A 14,566-nucleotide genomic window follows, 5' to 3' on the forward strand; every position below is an offset into this window, starting at 1 on the left:
ACATACATATGTTACCTGGTTTTGTTTAAAATTCTTTGTGTGCAAGTAGTAGTTGACAGAATGCCATGTTTGTTGAGGAATGAATTCTTTTTGTACAAATAAACCCCAATAGTGCCCAATTTGCTATGCAATATTGACTATCATCTCTGAATCAAAAATTAGTTTTTCACAATGAATTCATTCAATTGTTTGGGCACTATTGCATCACTGTGTGCAATGGGATTAAAAAGAAAAGTTGGAAAAAAACTGTATTGAAAGGAAACTGCAAAACTCGGTTGGCCCAAGCACTATGAGCATGCTAATTAACTAGCAGCAGTTACTTGAATAATTGAGACAGGTTTTTTCTTGTATTTATTACCTGCACTTTCAGGTATTTGTTACATCAGCTGTGATATTTATCTAAGCATTGGTTTAGAACACCACATATGTGCAAGGGTAAAGGGGCTAATTTTGATCACTCAAACTGCAGATATTCTATTTAAGGCACTTTGTGACACCAGCGAGTTTTCACCTTTCCCTCTGGATTTTAAATCCACTAGCACTTTTCAGATGGCTTATAGCAATTTTAGTGCTTCCCAAACACAGTTCCAACCATTCAGCTGTTCAGTACCCACTGAGAAAATTGGTTTCCTTTCCCTTGCAACTTTTCAGTTTCCACAGACCAGTGGTTAATATTTTCAATACAGACTCTCTATTCAAGAAACACAAAATGTTTACAACATGGGTGTAATTAATTATATCTACAGTGTGAAAACCCAGACATGGATTTTCCTACAAGCAAACTAAGGCTTTCTCACCATTTGATTGCTGCCTCCACAGAAAATTTGCCATGGTAAAGATAATGTCTGGAGATACATAAATATAGATTTATGCTTTATGACATTGATTAGTGTTTGAAAGCCATTCCTGAGAATTCACCCTTGTTGTACTGAATCCACCAGTTTGAATCTGATTTAACAATGTCTCTGTGCTTCAACGTACTGCTGCAAGGACTCAGGAGCCCTCACATAAATTTTCTTGATGAGAGAAGCTTTTGTATGAACTTCCTAAAACAGTTGGCAACAAAATATAAGAAACATCTACCACGCTTCACTGGATTGGATTAGGGATGAAAAAGTAAGAGGAGAACAAACACCACAACACTTTGTAGTCCCGTTTGACAACTAAGGGATAAATTGCATCCTGCCTTCTATTCTTAATAAAAAGCATAAGACCTATAATACTTGTTAATCCAAAGTCCACCTAGACTAATATTCTCCTTCTGACAGCAAAAAATACTGGACATCATGAGAAGAGTACAAAAAAAGTGTCTAGTGATGCATTCCCAGCATGTTTATGACTCAAAGACTTCTGGAAAAAGTGGTGGGACTTCATATTCAAGGACTTCTGGTGGTGTCTTTGTATTCATCAATTTTTTTTCAATGGATTTCATGCACATTTTTAACATAACACGTCCTATGACAGGGAGTTCCACAGATGAGCTACTCACTCTCAGAGTCCTTGAATCTGCCATCTCCTAGTTAGTTATGATGCTCCTTACTTAGGATGTTGAACAAGACAGTGAATAATCAGCCTTTTTTCACCTTTGCCCCGCTGCTAGTTTGAGGTTTTGGTGGGGTTTTTCAGATTTTTAACGTATCTCCACACTGCTTCCCCTGACTCCTATTGTCATGGACTAGGGAAGGAAGAAAAAAAAAAAAAAAGAAAAGAGGGTGAAAATAGGAAAAAAGACAGAACCACTTAGGAGCCTGAACCAAGATGGAGGGAATGCAGAGCTCAGGATGGTTGCATCTCTGTCTGGGACAGAGAATAAGAGCAGGAAAGTAGGCTGGGCCCAAACACAGAGGAAGGAGAGTGGAAATCCCCAAATAACAGGAACAGGTGACAGCTCCAGGCAAGAGGCTCTGTCTTGTTTTGATGATACAGGTATCGAGATTCAGAAGGAATTTCGGCCATCAGAACTTGGCTGGAAGCTACACACTGTATTCCTTCCTTTCCCCCCTATATGTCAGGTTTAAAATCAAATAGAAAAAATCAACTTGTAAACTCCTTAACATCTGGGCATACACAGGCAAGTTTTACTTCCTTTATATCCCTGCAGTCCCACTAATAATTCAGCCCACGAGAACCTGAGATCATAGTTTGGCTTCAAGGAAATTCAATGTACTGGAGTACACTAAAGAGATACACCACCCTTTCTCACCACTGGAGGGAACATTTTTGCCCTAGCTTGACAAAGAACTTGGGTGATAAAATAGATTATGGAGAATTTGATATACGTGTAAATGCTTCCAGATATTTAATCAATGGGGAAGCAGTGGAACAGGTTTAGGCAGCCTACAGGTTGATGACCTGTTCTGATAAAACTTGGCTGGACTATTGAAGTCATTCAATATCCATCCCTGCTGTAGTTTCTCATGGCCAGCTACTTACATGGAGCACAGATTCCTGATTTTATTACCTTTTAACTTGCCACCCTCAGACAGGTTATTGCAATAGGATATAAGAAAGAAATCTGAAAGCAATATTGAAGTTTTACCTATCCAAAAAGACCCCCAAAAAACCTCAACAAAAAACAGTCCCCCCAAAAAAACGCTCAAAAACCCCCCAACAACAAAACCAAACCATTATATATCCAGATTGGGATGGAGAGGAGGAAACTGTAGGAAATGTTGGCTATGAGTCCTACTATATGCATAGACATGAAAACTTGGCTGCCCACTCTATGAGCTAAAAGGTTGGATAGTAACAGTGCTCTAGCAAAGATTGAACCCTGGGGCTTACTGTGAGGCAGTGATGGATTTAATGGGCTGGGTGTGTCTAGAGGGAATGAAGGAGATTCTTCTCAGGACGTGCATGCACTTGAAACTGTGTGGGGTTTGTGCATCTCTGTTAAATGATTTGAAAAAACCATTGTGTGATCAATGACACACACAGCCACCCCTCCTCACAACACTGCCCTGCACGCAGGATACTCTTATTTCTGTCCTTACAGTTCCTCCTGCAATCACAACAGGCTTTTTCGGAGCTTAGTTTGATTTCACATCTTGTTTAAACTCCTTTAGTGTTCATTATTTACCACATGCTCAGCTGTGAACCATTTCAGCCCTTTCCTGTTACAAGTAGAAAGAAACCTGGCAGATTAGAGTGCAACTGAAACAAAAATGCCCAGTGCAAAGGCTAATGCTATGGTTTTGCCTCTGAGCAGCAGGCTGCATTAAAAAGCACATTTCCATTTACGCAATAGAAGATTTTGTTAGTCAATAAATCCCTGCAATCTCAGAGGAAAGAATTAATCTTACATAATTGGAGTTTTGTTTCAGGAAATGAATTTATACTAAGAGATTCAATCTCTTAATTAAAAAGATTTAGTGTGTTTGTGTTCCACTTAGCAGTTTTATTTGTTCTTTAATTTGCAGGAGTCCATACTGGGAAATAATTGAATGAAAATGCCAAGAGGAAAGGGATGTGCATACCAGGTCTTTGTGCAGACAAGAACCAGGATTTCTTGACCTATGCTACTAGTTTTGACTGTTACTGTTAAAAGCAGTCAAAACTAGTAGCAGAAAATCTTTGTATATGGCAGTTCTCTGTGTGTAAAATGAAATTCAGCAGTGGGTTATCTCACAAGGCTGCTGTTAGTGCTGGAATCCAAGGAAGGAGCAGTTGGCAAATGCACTACTGGTATTACCAATGTAACAAAATCAAAGAGAGCAGGATAAGATTTCACACGTGGGAAACACTGCCTTAACAAGAGCCTTTTTCAAATGTCTTCCTCTCCTGATAAAAGATGAGGAAATTACTTGTAAATGAATTAAATTGTATTACATGAGGGAAAAAACCGAGCTGCCATCTTTGTATTCTGCCAAGAGGAGGAAACTAGCATTGAGCTGTACTAGGTACAAAAATGTTTGTATATTGAGAGTGATCCTGTGTTGAGCTTGTGTCCCACTGCAGGAATTTTGTTTGCAAAAGAGCTACTGGGATTGTTCTGCAAAGGCCATCCAAGCCTACGGACCCCCTTGCCCTTCCCAGGAACTCTGGCTGCTTGGCTTACTCTTTGTGGCTGTGAAGTCTGAAAAGCGTTCACAGAGGAGCAACAGGATCAGAATTCCCCTCTCATCTTTTGTTGCAGGAAAAGAAAATGGTTTGATGCAGTCCTCTAAAAACTGAACTGGACCACAAACAAACCCATGTTACACCCATAAAACCATTGCCTTCCTAAATACTGGAATTAAAATTTTTAAACTTGCTGTTTTCAACCAAATATACCAGTATCTTTTAGACCTAATTAAAAATTACTCTGGAACTATCATTTGCTATGACTTAAGTATGTATTCCATAAGTTTGACTTCAGCTTCCATTGAAAACTGATGTAAGGAGCCCTCACCCATGGACACAGGCACATATTTCATCCAACCCACCACTACCAGTTCCAGGTCATGCTGATTAATGCTTTTCACATAAACACACTTCTTATTTCAAATGTTAATGCCTGCTTAGTGCAAGGTGAAAGTCTATCCAACGATAGAATCCCTTAAGAGTGTTAATTAAACAGGACAATAATAATCCACTGGTGATTTATAGTGAGGTGGATTACTAGTGCATAGTGGTTGGTCTGATAGGCATTTATTGCCTACTTAACCATTTAAGTATAACAAAAAAAAAAATCATTGTGGGACAAAAGGTGATGAATGTTTCTGCTAAAACAGTCCATTAAGATGATTCATTAACATTACAAAGAGGTCTGCAGCCTGTGTGCCACTTGGAGCCTTTAAAAGTCTGGGAAAGTGAGAGGCATTACCATAGGAAATGCTTTATGCTAAATGTGCGCTGATAGAATCTAAAGTCCACTTTCTGCAGATAACATCACTTTTTACATTTTGCACTACAAGGTCTAAGGATGCTTTGTACTTCTCAATTCCTCGAGAATGTATCTTCCTAACAGAGGAGAGGAGCAATAAAAGTCCCAATGCTCTGGCATACATTCGCGTCCCTCACACTTCCCTTTGAACTGATGGGCCTGGAATGCTGAATCGCTGGTTACACCACTGCGGAATGACATGGGAGCCATGAGTTATAGTCACAACAGCTACAGCTTTATTAAATGCACACCAAATAAAGCTCCTATAATGATCTTTTCAGGTCAAATAACAGCAGATGCCTGCTGTGCGACAGCAAGGCGGTGTACCAGCCACTACTGCTACAGGAATTGTAGGAGGGTTAAATCAGCGTGTAAATGTATCCAAAATAGCAAAATAAAGTCTTCAGTATTTTCCTAACAAATTATTCCCTGAAAGTGGAGCTAATGAAGCTTGGATTTATGGATTTATGCTGCAGCTCTTACACCTCCCTCTTGGAATAACCCCTGTTGTCCTCCACCATATCCCACTCCAATCCCTCCAGCCCCCTTCAACCCCTCCAAACTCTCACCTCCCCCCTGCAAGAACACGCAGGCTCCCTTATTCCCTGGGGAATACCGTAGCATGCCTTGGCATCTTCTCCTAGCCATTCCTTGACTTTTGTTTTTGATTTGGCATCTGAATGAAGCGCTGTTTTCACCAAGGAATATCAGAGCAATGTGCAAATCATCGAGAGCCTTGCTGCTGTCAAACACAATGAACAATTGCTGAACTCTCCCTTCTTCCTCAGTGAGAGCATTAATAAGGATTCCTTCCTCACCTTAGGTGCTAATTCTTGCAAAACTGGTAAGGACAACTGGTAGGTGTCTCCAAATCATTTACATAACCTGCGACAAATGTGTCAGCATCTTGGAAACTGGGTCAGACAAATAGTCAGATTGTGTAAGTGATTTCCCTAGGGAACCAGACTAAGAGGTGTGATAGGATCTACACTGACCAGAAGTCAGTAGAATCTTGTTTATAGTGGGTACAGCACCTGTCCAGACTACCTGCATGGTCTCAAAAACGAGCTGGACCAGGTTCTAGGAGCACAAGACACCTGTACCAGACCTAATAAATTCTGCCTCTCAGTAGACAATTACCCTGTTTTGTTTCTCAGTCAGCAAATTAGCACAGCTACACCAAATCCTGGCCTGGAGATGACTTAGATAGGTTTGTTGTCCCTGCATGGTGTGAATTTTCACTTTTAGATACTTCAGTTAAAAGTGAAACATTACAGACACTGAATCTGGACAAGGTGATGGAGCTGAGGGACACATGTGACATCAAACACATCACACATAGCTCCCCACAATACTGTTCAATATTTTCTAACTGCCTGGGGAGTTGGGCAAGCAGCATTTAATTCCGGGTGTCAAATATATTTCCACTTGATTCTTCTAGGAAACAAGGCACTGGTTGCACTCATGATCTGTGACCAGGCTTTATTACAAAGTGTCCTGTGCTGACCTCATCTACAGAAATGGGATAACTGTTTCCAAGCAGGGCCATTAACCCAGTAATCCAAAAACCAGTCTCAGACATGATAAACATCTTTCAGATGAGCTATGCTGATTAATGAATGGAGAGTGCTGAGGCCTGGAGCTGTGTGCTGTTGAAACCCATGCTCCCCACCTCTGCAAACGCCTTTAGAGTCCCCTGGGACACTTGCAAGTCTCAGTTCTTAGTCAATAATGCCCAAGGGTGCCCAGGACTGGAGAAGTGCCTTTGTGCGAGGATCAGGCCTGGGCGTAAGGCAGACGCAGGAAGGAAGGAATACAAAACAGTGGGAGGCTGGCAGGAGCACAGGCTAAACCAGAAAGAGAAGCTGAACATGTGTGTCCAGTGGCTTGATGAGATTCAGAGTGGGAACAAGGATGAAAGGACTGGATCGAAACATCCGTGTTTGCAAAGCAAAGGAGAAGGGTTGAAATTTCAACCTTTCAATGTGTTTTCTGATTTTCCCCCCCCACATACTGAATTTAACCTAATTTCACTAATAGCTGAGAGACAGTGGTCAACATTTTTTATATTTTACTCTGGATATTCCTTACAAAGTTCCCACAAATTTAGCTGCCAGATTTCATCACCCCAGAGCACACTTCATTTGTGATCTCTTCTTCAAACTACAAAAATATTGAAGGTAGACACCTCACATTTGTCGAATACAGAGAAAGATCACACCTCAGAAAAGCTGGTTAAGAATTTTTGGACAAAGTGTTTTATTCCATCAGAAAACGCTAGCTTGCAAAAAAAAAAAAAAATCATAATTTTTTAAAGTAATGTGCTGATTTCCGTGGAAATACAGTTAGGTAGGTTCTGATATTTCCATGAGAAAAAGCTGTTCTGAATGAGAATGGAGTAGAAATTTGGGTGGTGCTTTATTAGACTCCCAAAGTCAGAATAATATCCAAATATGTGCTAGCACCCTACCAAACTGAACAGAATAACTGTCTATTCTCCATGCAGCTACTTTATTTTGTTTAAAAAAATAAAAATAAAAATTAAATTCCCCAGGCTGAAGAGAAACTGCCTGATGAAACAGCTGGTGACTAAATCTCACCTACGAAGCTCAGGACTCCAAGCAAGCTCTTTTTCAACCCACTACAGAGCCCAAATTTTAGTCTGACAAAAATAATGTTGAAAACATTATGTCAAATGTCTGCTCCAAATCCCATAAAGCACTCCTTGGACAGGGCCCAAGTAAATACCCTAGCCACTGGATGTTGGCTATTCTGGGATGTCTCATTCTTTGTATTCATGTTTTGTTTTTTAAATCATTCTGTGACAAATCTAAAACAAATGTCAAAACCGTTAATTTTTTTATACACTAGATTTTTTTTCTGTTTCTGGACAACTCTAATTCTCAGTGCACCACCCTTAACTCTTCGATTCATTTCATCTCTTATACCTTGGTCCAACTTGCTGGCCTTTAGAAGAGTGAGAGACATTTAGTTCTTGCATAGGGAAAATTAATTTGATTTGTGCATTCTGTATTGTCCTATATCACTGATTTTTAAAATTACTTCACAAGCCTTTGGGGCCTGTGAGCTGCTTTTACAGGGATCCAAAAAGGTAAATAAGACACATTGCTTTGGCATGACATAAAAATTGGCTGCCACCAAAGTCTGCAAATTAGAAAACATTAAAGATCACTGCTTTATACAAATATACCTGCATCCTACTGCTGTTAGTATAGGTTGAAAGCTTGCAATAAGCTTTTACTTGCACTGGGATAAAAAAACTATCAACATTATTAAAAACTAAATGAATCACAACATTTTTTGGAAGAGAGTAAGAAGAATACTTTGGCTCAGGAGATACATGTATAACCAGATCCATCACTTTCAAAAGAAAGCAATTTTACAACAGTCAAAGTTAATATAAAGTTCATGTTGTTACTTTTTCCTCATGTGCCCGTATGAAAACTGGAGAAAATTATCATTTGACACACTTGTTTTTCAGGATTCACAGTTATCACATCTCTAATGTGATCCCTAAGCATGAGAGGGGTTAATGAAAACTCTAAATAGAATCTGCTTTACATGGCATTAAACACAGTTGGAAATAATTTTTTTTTTCTGATTAATTAATGCCCATAAACTTAGATAGATTCAGAAAACATGGTGCTTTTTCTGTCGATCCACCTGGACATCTCAACCAGAAATTTTCTGAGGCAGCAAATTTTAATCAGATACAGTTAATATTTTGTTCCTAGAAATTTTCAGTAAAAACAGTCTTCAAATGTGCATTTTTGAGAAAAGATGTGACAAAATGATTACTGTTCCTTCATGCTATCACATTACAGTTACCACATTTAATCCTGAATGCTAGAGCTACCACACTCTGGATGATGCCTACATGCATGCAAATATGAAAAATAAAGTCAGATTCATGGAAACAGGCATGTGCTCATGGACCTCGGCCATGCTGCTGTGAAAACAGCATTTTCACAAAAGGCAGGGTCAAGTCTCAGCTGCTCTTACTCAGAACTGTCCTTTACCAGGAGCATTTTCTCTACCCCCAGCACAACAAGGCAGTCAAGAGACAATTAGGATCTGCAGTTTATGAGCTCCCTTGATGGCCAAAGTGCTCTTCCATACATACCAAATATAGTAAACAGTAAATGCTCAGCTTTTTGTTCTTGCCTCAAGGCTTAGAAACAACTTGCAAATCCTCTCAATTCACTTTGCGTCCCCATTCCTTCCATTAGACTTGCTAACAGTATCTTTCACAAAGATTCTTTTGTTTTATTGACAATCTCTTAAAGATTTCTTTGACATTTCTCTTTCTCTCAGTATCCTGTCACAGGGTGCTGGACCTTCATCCTGGGACTTACCCAAATCCTTCCTTTTTCCAAGACGCACTGAAACCTTCCATCACACTCTTTTACAAAGGAAGAGTGTAGTCACTGTCCCTAATCAAAACCCAAAACCTTAAAGCTATGAACTGCTAAACTCTTCCCAGAAATGGCAGAGTGCCCTAAGGCCCCCATCACATCACGGAATTTTTAAGGTGTTCTGAATATTGTGATTTTTCTCCATGATTTAGCCTTTATTCAATATGTGCTTCCTGTCTTAATGGATGTTCTCTCTTCTCTGTCCCCAATCTCTTCCTATCTGTTTCCAAATAAAGCAGTAGCCCATGCTGTAAGTCAGAAATACTCTTATTAAATCCGATAGTAGAACACGAGCCCCAAGTCCTCTCAAAAGAAACTGACATTTCTGCTCGCAAATGTAGCCAGTGTAATTCCCAAATCGTCCAAATTAGGGACTTTTGATGCCTGACTTGTCATCATTTCCCAATTACAGACAGTAAGATGCTCCGTAAACAGGTTTCTGTTGAAGCGGAAGGTCTCCTGTGCTGTTCTCCTCATGTATTCAGGACATGGAAATAGGGAGAGGAATAATCAGGAAGTGATTCAAAATCTCCATAGCCCTCATCTGTGTGAGGACAGACTGCCTGTGCTGCACGTATCCTGCAGTTACTCAGCTGGAAGAACAGGAGTTTGGTCCTGTGTGGTTTCAGTTTATCATCATAACTTCAATTCCTGTAAGCATTAAACAGCTGAAACATTTTCCCTGCTAATGATAAACACGTTATTCACAAAGATGAATTTTACCCCCAAAACAAATGTGAGGATCTTTCTGGAATGTAAAAATCTTCTCTGGATTTTTTATTATCATAAGCTTAACAGATAGCAACTTATCCCAAGGAAATAAGTTAAATTTTTGTATGGAACTCTAAATAGTCTATTTTATAGCTCCTTGATTTAAACAAACAAACAAACAAACACACAAACTGCTTCCTTCTGCTCTTTTCCCGACAATCCAAATATTTAGTACTCTTTATAGGATGCTAACTGTGGAAATCCATGCTTTTAAATTATGCTTTTTGGGTGCCTTGAACAACAAAAACAACAGATTCTGTCTTGCGGTCAGACCACCAGAGCGGAGTGAAGTGCAGTAACTCTGAGAGTTTCTGCCCCATGTTCTGCTCTGCTTGTCCTTTTGAAAGGGGGCTCAATGAAGAGCCTTGTTGAGACCTCCGCTGGTGCCACTGTTTATAGAGGGGGTCATTAGGAACAGTTTAGTCAGAACAAAAGGGGTTTTGTTTCTATTGTCCTGCTTGCAGTTTGACGATGTCTTAACTGAAAAATTATCTTAATAGTCTAACAGTATATATTCGCCTATGGGGCTGAGACAGCAGCAGAAAGGGCTTTGGATGAATGCTGAAAAGATGCACTTGACAAAGCCAACTCAGTGCACGCTGAGCACCATTTAGGAAGCACATTTTTTCTGACTGAAAACTTAGAAGTGCCAGTCTCGGAAAGATAAACCCTTACAGCATTGCACATACAACTAAAGCACCCTCCACAAAAGGGGCAGCAGTGACACCAAGCACTCCGCACTCAGCCGCGGGGAGCCCAGGGAGGCTCCTGGGTGGCTGTAAACACGCACACCTCCACCTGCTCACACAGTGCTGCACCAACACACACCAGCAGAGGAAACAGGCCCTTCAGATTATTTTAAAATCCTCCTGATAAATGATTTTGTGCTACTAAAGGTCTGGGAGATTGCTTCATGCAGCCACTTGTAATGTGGCAAACCTCCTCCCTCGGCCGGACCGGGAGCTGGAACCTTTCCCCAGCCCTGGGAGCTGGGGCCAAGCTGTGCTACCCTGCTCTACTTGGGAAGGGATTTTTTGTGGCCAGGGCTTTAGAGAGCCAAATGAATCTCCAGCTTCCATCTTGCTTCAGACTGGTTCAGAAACACTGCTATAAATCACTGCAGATATAAAGAAAGTTATTTTAGAGGCAGAACCAGAGACAAAAAAATGCACATTGTGTCTCTGCAGCCCCATGCAGCTTGGAATTGGGAGCTCCAAACTTCCAATTGGAGTGGGTCTAATGTGTATTCAAAATAGACTGTGAGAATAATTGTTCCTATGGAAATGAAATATAAATAAAAGTGGGAGCTGAGACCATATAAGATAATGTTGGACCAAATTATGTTTCCTGCTTAGTTAAATGCACGAGATAAGTCTCAACAAGAGAGAAGCTGTGGGCTGCAGCTGTTGTATATAATCCTGCTTCCTACAGACCTGTAAAACCAGCAGTCTCCAAAGATCTCTCTGCTCCAGCAACACGAGTTTTATGATTCAGGGGCATGGTACATATGGTTCAGCATACACACCCCAATTTTCCATGCAACCTCCCCTGTTAGGATTACTAATACTTGTGGCATGAGTAGCTTGTACAGCAGCTGTGCAAGGGTTATGCAAGCATTTATGTACACATTGGAATAAAAGCACAAAATAATGGTTCTTTTGAGGTATTACTCTGCACCTGCCTGGAGAGAAAAAGTAAAGCCATCCAAATTCATCCCATTGCATTTACAGGTCAGGATCAGTTATTTTGTTCCCTTTGAAAAAAATGAATATGTTTTATATGCTTTTTGTTCAGCATAAAAATAGCAGACATCTCTGCCTTTAGTGAATGCAAACAGCAGCAAACTGAAAAAGACAAAAATATTTGTTAATAAGAAGAATCTTGAATGTCTGTAGGAGCAAAGATCATCATTTATTGTAAGAAAATGTCACAACTAAGCAGATTTTTAGAGGCACATTTCCAAGGTGCTGTAGCACGATTCAAATCCGCTCCCAACAGTGTCGTCCGAGCTCGTGCCCAGCATAGTTTTCACAAATATAAGCCTGAGATCTTAGATGTTCAGATTACAATGTTACCAATGAAGGAAATACCTGGACTTGTGCCAAAAGTGTCAACCAAATCAAGTGTGCACACAATAATTTAATAGTACAAAATTAAATTCAGTTTTCTTTGGGCTACTTTGGCAACATTTGAGTCTACATTAAACAATACTCCTATGCTGTATCTGTGCTGCAGAAGTACACTAGTTACATAAAGTTTAAAGACATTACTGAAATACACTGGTGTACATATGCACATTTATAAATGCTCATAGCAATATACAAACATATATCAAAAATATAGCACAGGCCGATATTCAAATTGTATATAAATGTACAATAAATGTAGCACTGCGAAAGTTTCAGTGACATGAACTCATTTCTAATGTTCTCTGAAGTCAATAGCAATAAAAGGATCCCTGTGGAGATCCAGTTTTATGAAGTGAAGGGCTGAACTGTGAAGGACTGGACTCTGTCCACCTTCCCCAGTTGATGAACATTAAATTCAGCCCCATAGTCCCATTTCATAAATCCTAAAATTCTATTTTAGCTTTCACTGCCATCCCCAGAAGTAATAATGCCTTTTTCACACCCCAAAACACAGGTTTCATTTCTGACTCTCCTCTGATGAGTAGCATTGAGAATTAAAAAACTTAATTTTTGTAACATGATCAGTATTGTCCAACACAGCACTGCTCAACCCAGATCTGTACAAATTCCTGGATTAGAGCTAATATAATGGCTTTATGCATAATGTGATTAACTTCATGTTGGTGAATATGTTCTCAGTAATAATGCTGGAGAGATGAATAGAAGCTTTTGGTAAGAATGACCCAATATAACATAAAAAAAATACATGAGCTAATTATCTATTCTAATACAAATAACAATGCTATTATTTTTGCTGTATAAGTGTTTTCTGTGCAAAGGGCATAGACAAACAGTTCAAAATTGCCCAAACACATGCTATTTTAGTGGGACTATTTGGAAGGAGAAAAAAGTTTGCTATAATTTAGGACTTGCACTTTGTTCAAGACAAATGAGAGAAGATGCAAAACAGAATGGGAAAGAACCATGGTTAAAGTTAAAAAGAGGACATGAAAGTAGGAAGACAAGGAGCTTGAAACTGAATCAGAAGAAAAGAGGGAAAAATGCTTTGTGTCTGATTTTTGAAAAGTCATTAAATTAGTTTCTGAGCAGAGCCCCCACTTTTTACTGCCCATTTAGTAAAACTGAATGCAAATGGCCAAATTCTGCCACTGGCATATGCCTCAGATGGGTACATGAGGATGACAAACAAATTCACCAAGCACAATCCTGCACATTTTTGCCCAATTCTTGTTTTGTAATCAGCCCCTTTATTTATCTCCTAGGTACATGCTTTCAAATATACTGACTTCCACACAAACAAAAGAAATGGTAGTGGTTGGTACTAAACTCGGGTAAGAGTGTGCACACAAAGCTCGTGGAGATCAAAACGTCACTCAGTTGGTAATGTGGCTTGTGCAGAACCCCAGAAACACTGGGAGTTTGTTTTTATAGAAATTATCTGAAGCAGCAAGTGCCAACAAACAGGGATTACTTCATCACAAGCATTTAGTTTTCCTTCTCAAGAAGAGGAGGACGCACTAAAGAAGTAGAGAAGAGTAAGAGGAAAAACTGGTTTCTTAATTGATCCAGGAAGGAGGAGGAAAAAGACAGTGACATGAAGGTGCCAATATTTCAGCAACCTGTGTGGAACTGATCCTACAGGAAGCAGGATAGGGTTTACACAGCAGCCAGGAAAGGAGGGAAGAGAAAGACGTTGTCCATGAGAAAGGCAATCCAGTTTGTAGCTTTTCTGTTTGAAAGGTATTTGAAATTCAAGCTCAGATCTGAGGGCTGAACCACTGCAGTTGGGGCTGCATCATCCTTTAATGTATCCAGCAGAATAAATGCTGCCCTTTGTTGTGTCCCAAAGCAAGATGAAGGCAAGAGCTGAGGACTTCACATCAAAAAGTTACTCTTTAACAAATTCACTTTCTCATCCCACGCTGCTGGAGTGGTTTTGTTATGCTGTTTTAAGCACCCCCATTGCAGACTATCGTGCATTTATTAAAAGCTGTACCGGTGCAGCAGGATCACAGAAAATACCGTATAAAAGAAAAAACTTTCCCAACTGTTCCCACAAAAGCACAGGATACAGAATATAAAAGCAACATTGCCCCTCTTCTAAGAGTATATCCTGCATTAAATCAGAATATAGCTAAATGTGGCCTAACCCAGACAATTTAAACAGACAAAACAAGAAGGAAATAGATTCAAACATCACTTTTTCAAGAAATTTGTTAAATCAAGGGTCTCAAGGTTTACTTTTTGTCCTCTGCTCTTTCTCCAATGACACCTATAGCTCCAAGAGCAGTTACCTAAGGTATTAACGAGTGAGCAGAGAAACCTCCCATACTTTTCTTTCTCTC

The sequence above is a fragment of the Coloeus monedula genome (genome assembly GCF_965178545.1).
Source record: "Coloeus monedula genome assembly, chromosome: 17".
Taxonomy (NCBI): Eukaryota; Metazoa; Chordata; class Aves; order Passeriformes; family Corvidae; genus Coloeus; species Coloeus monedula.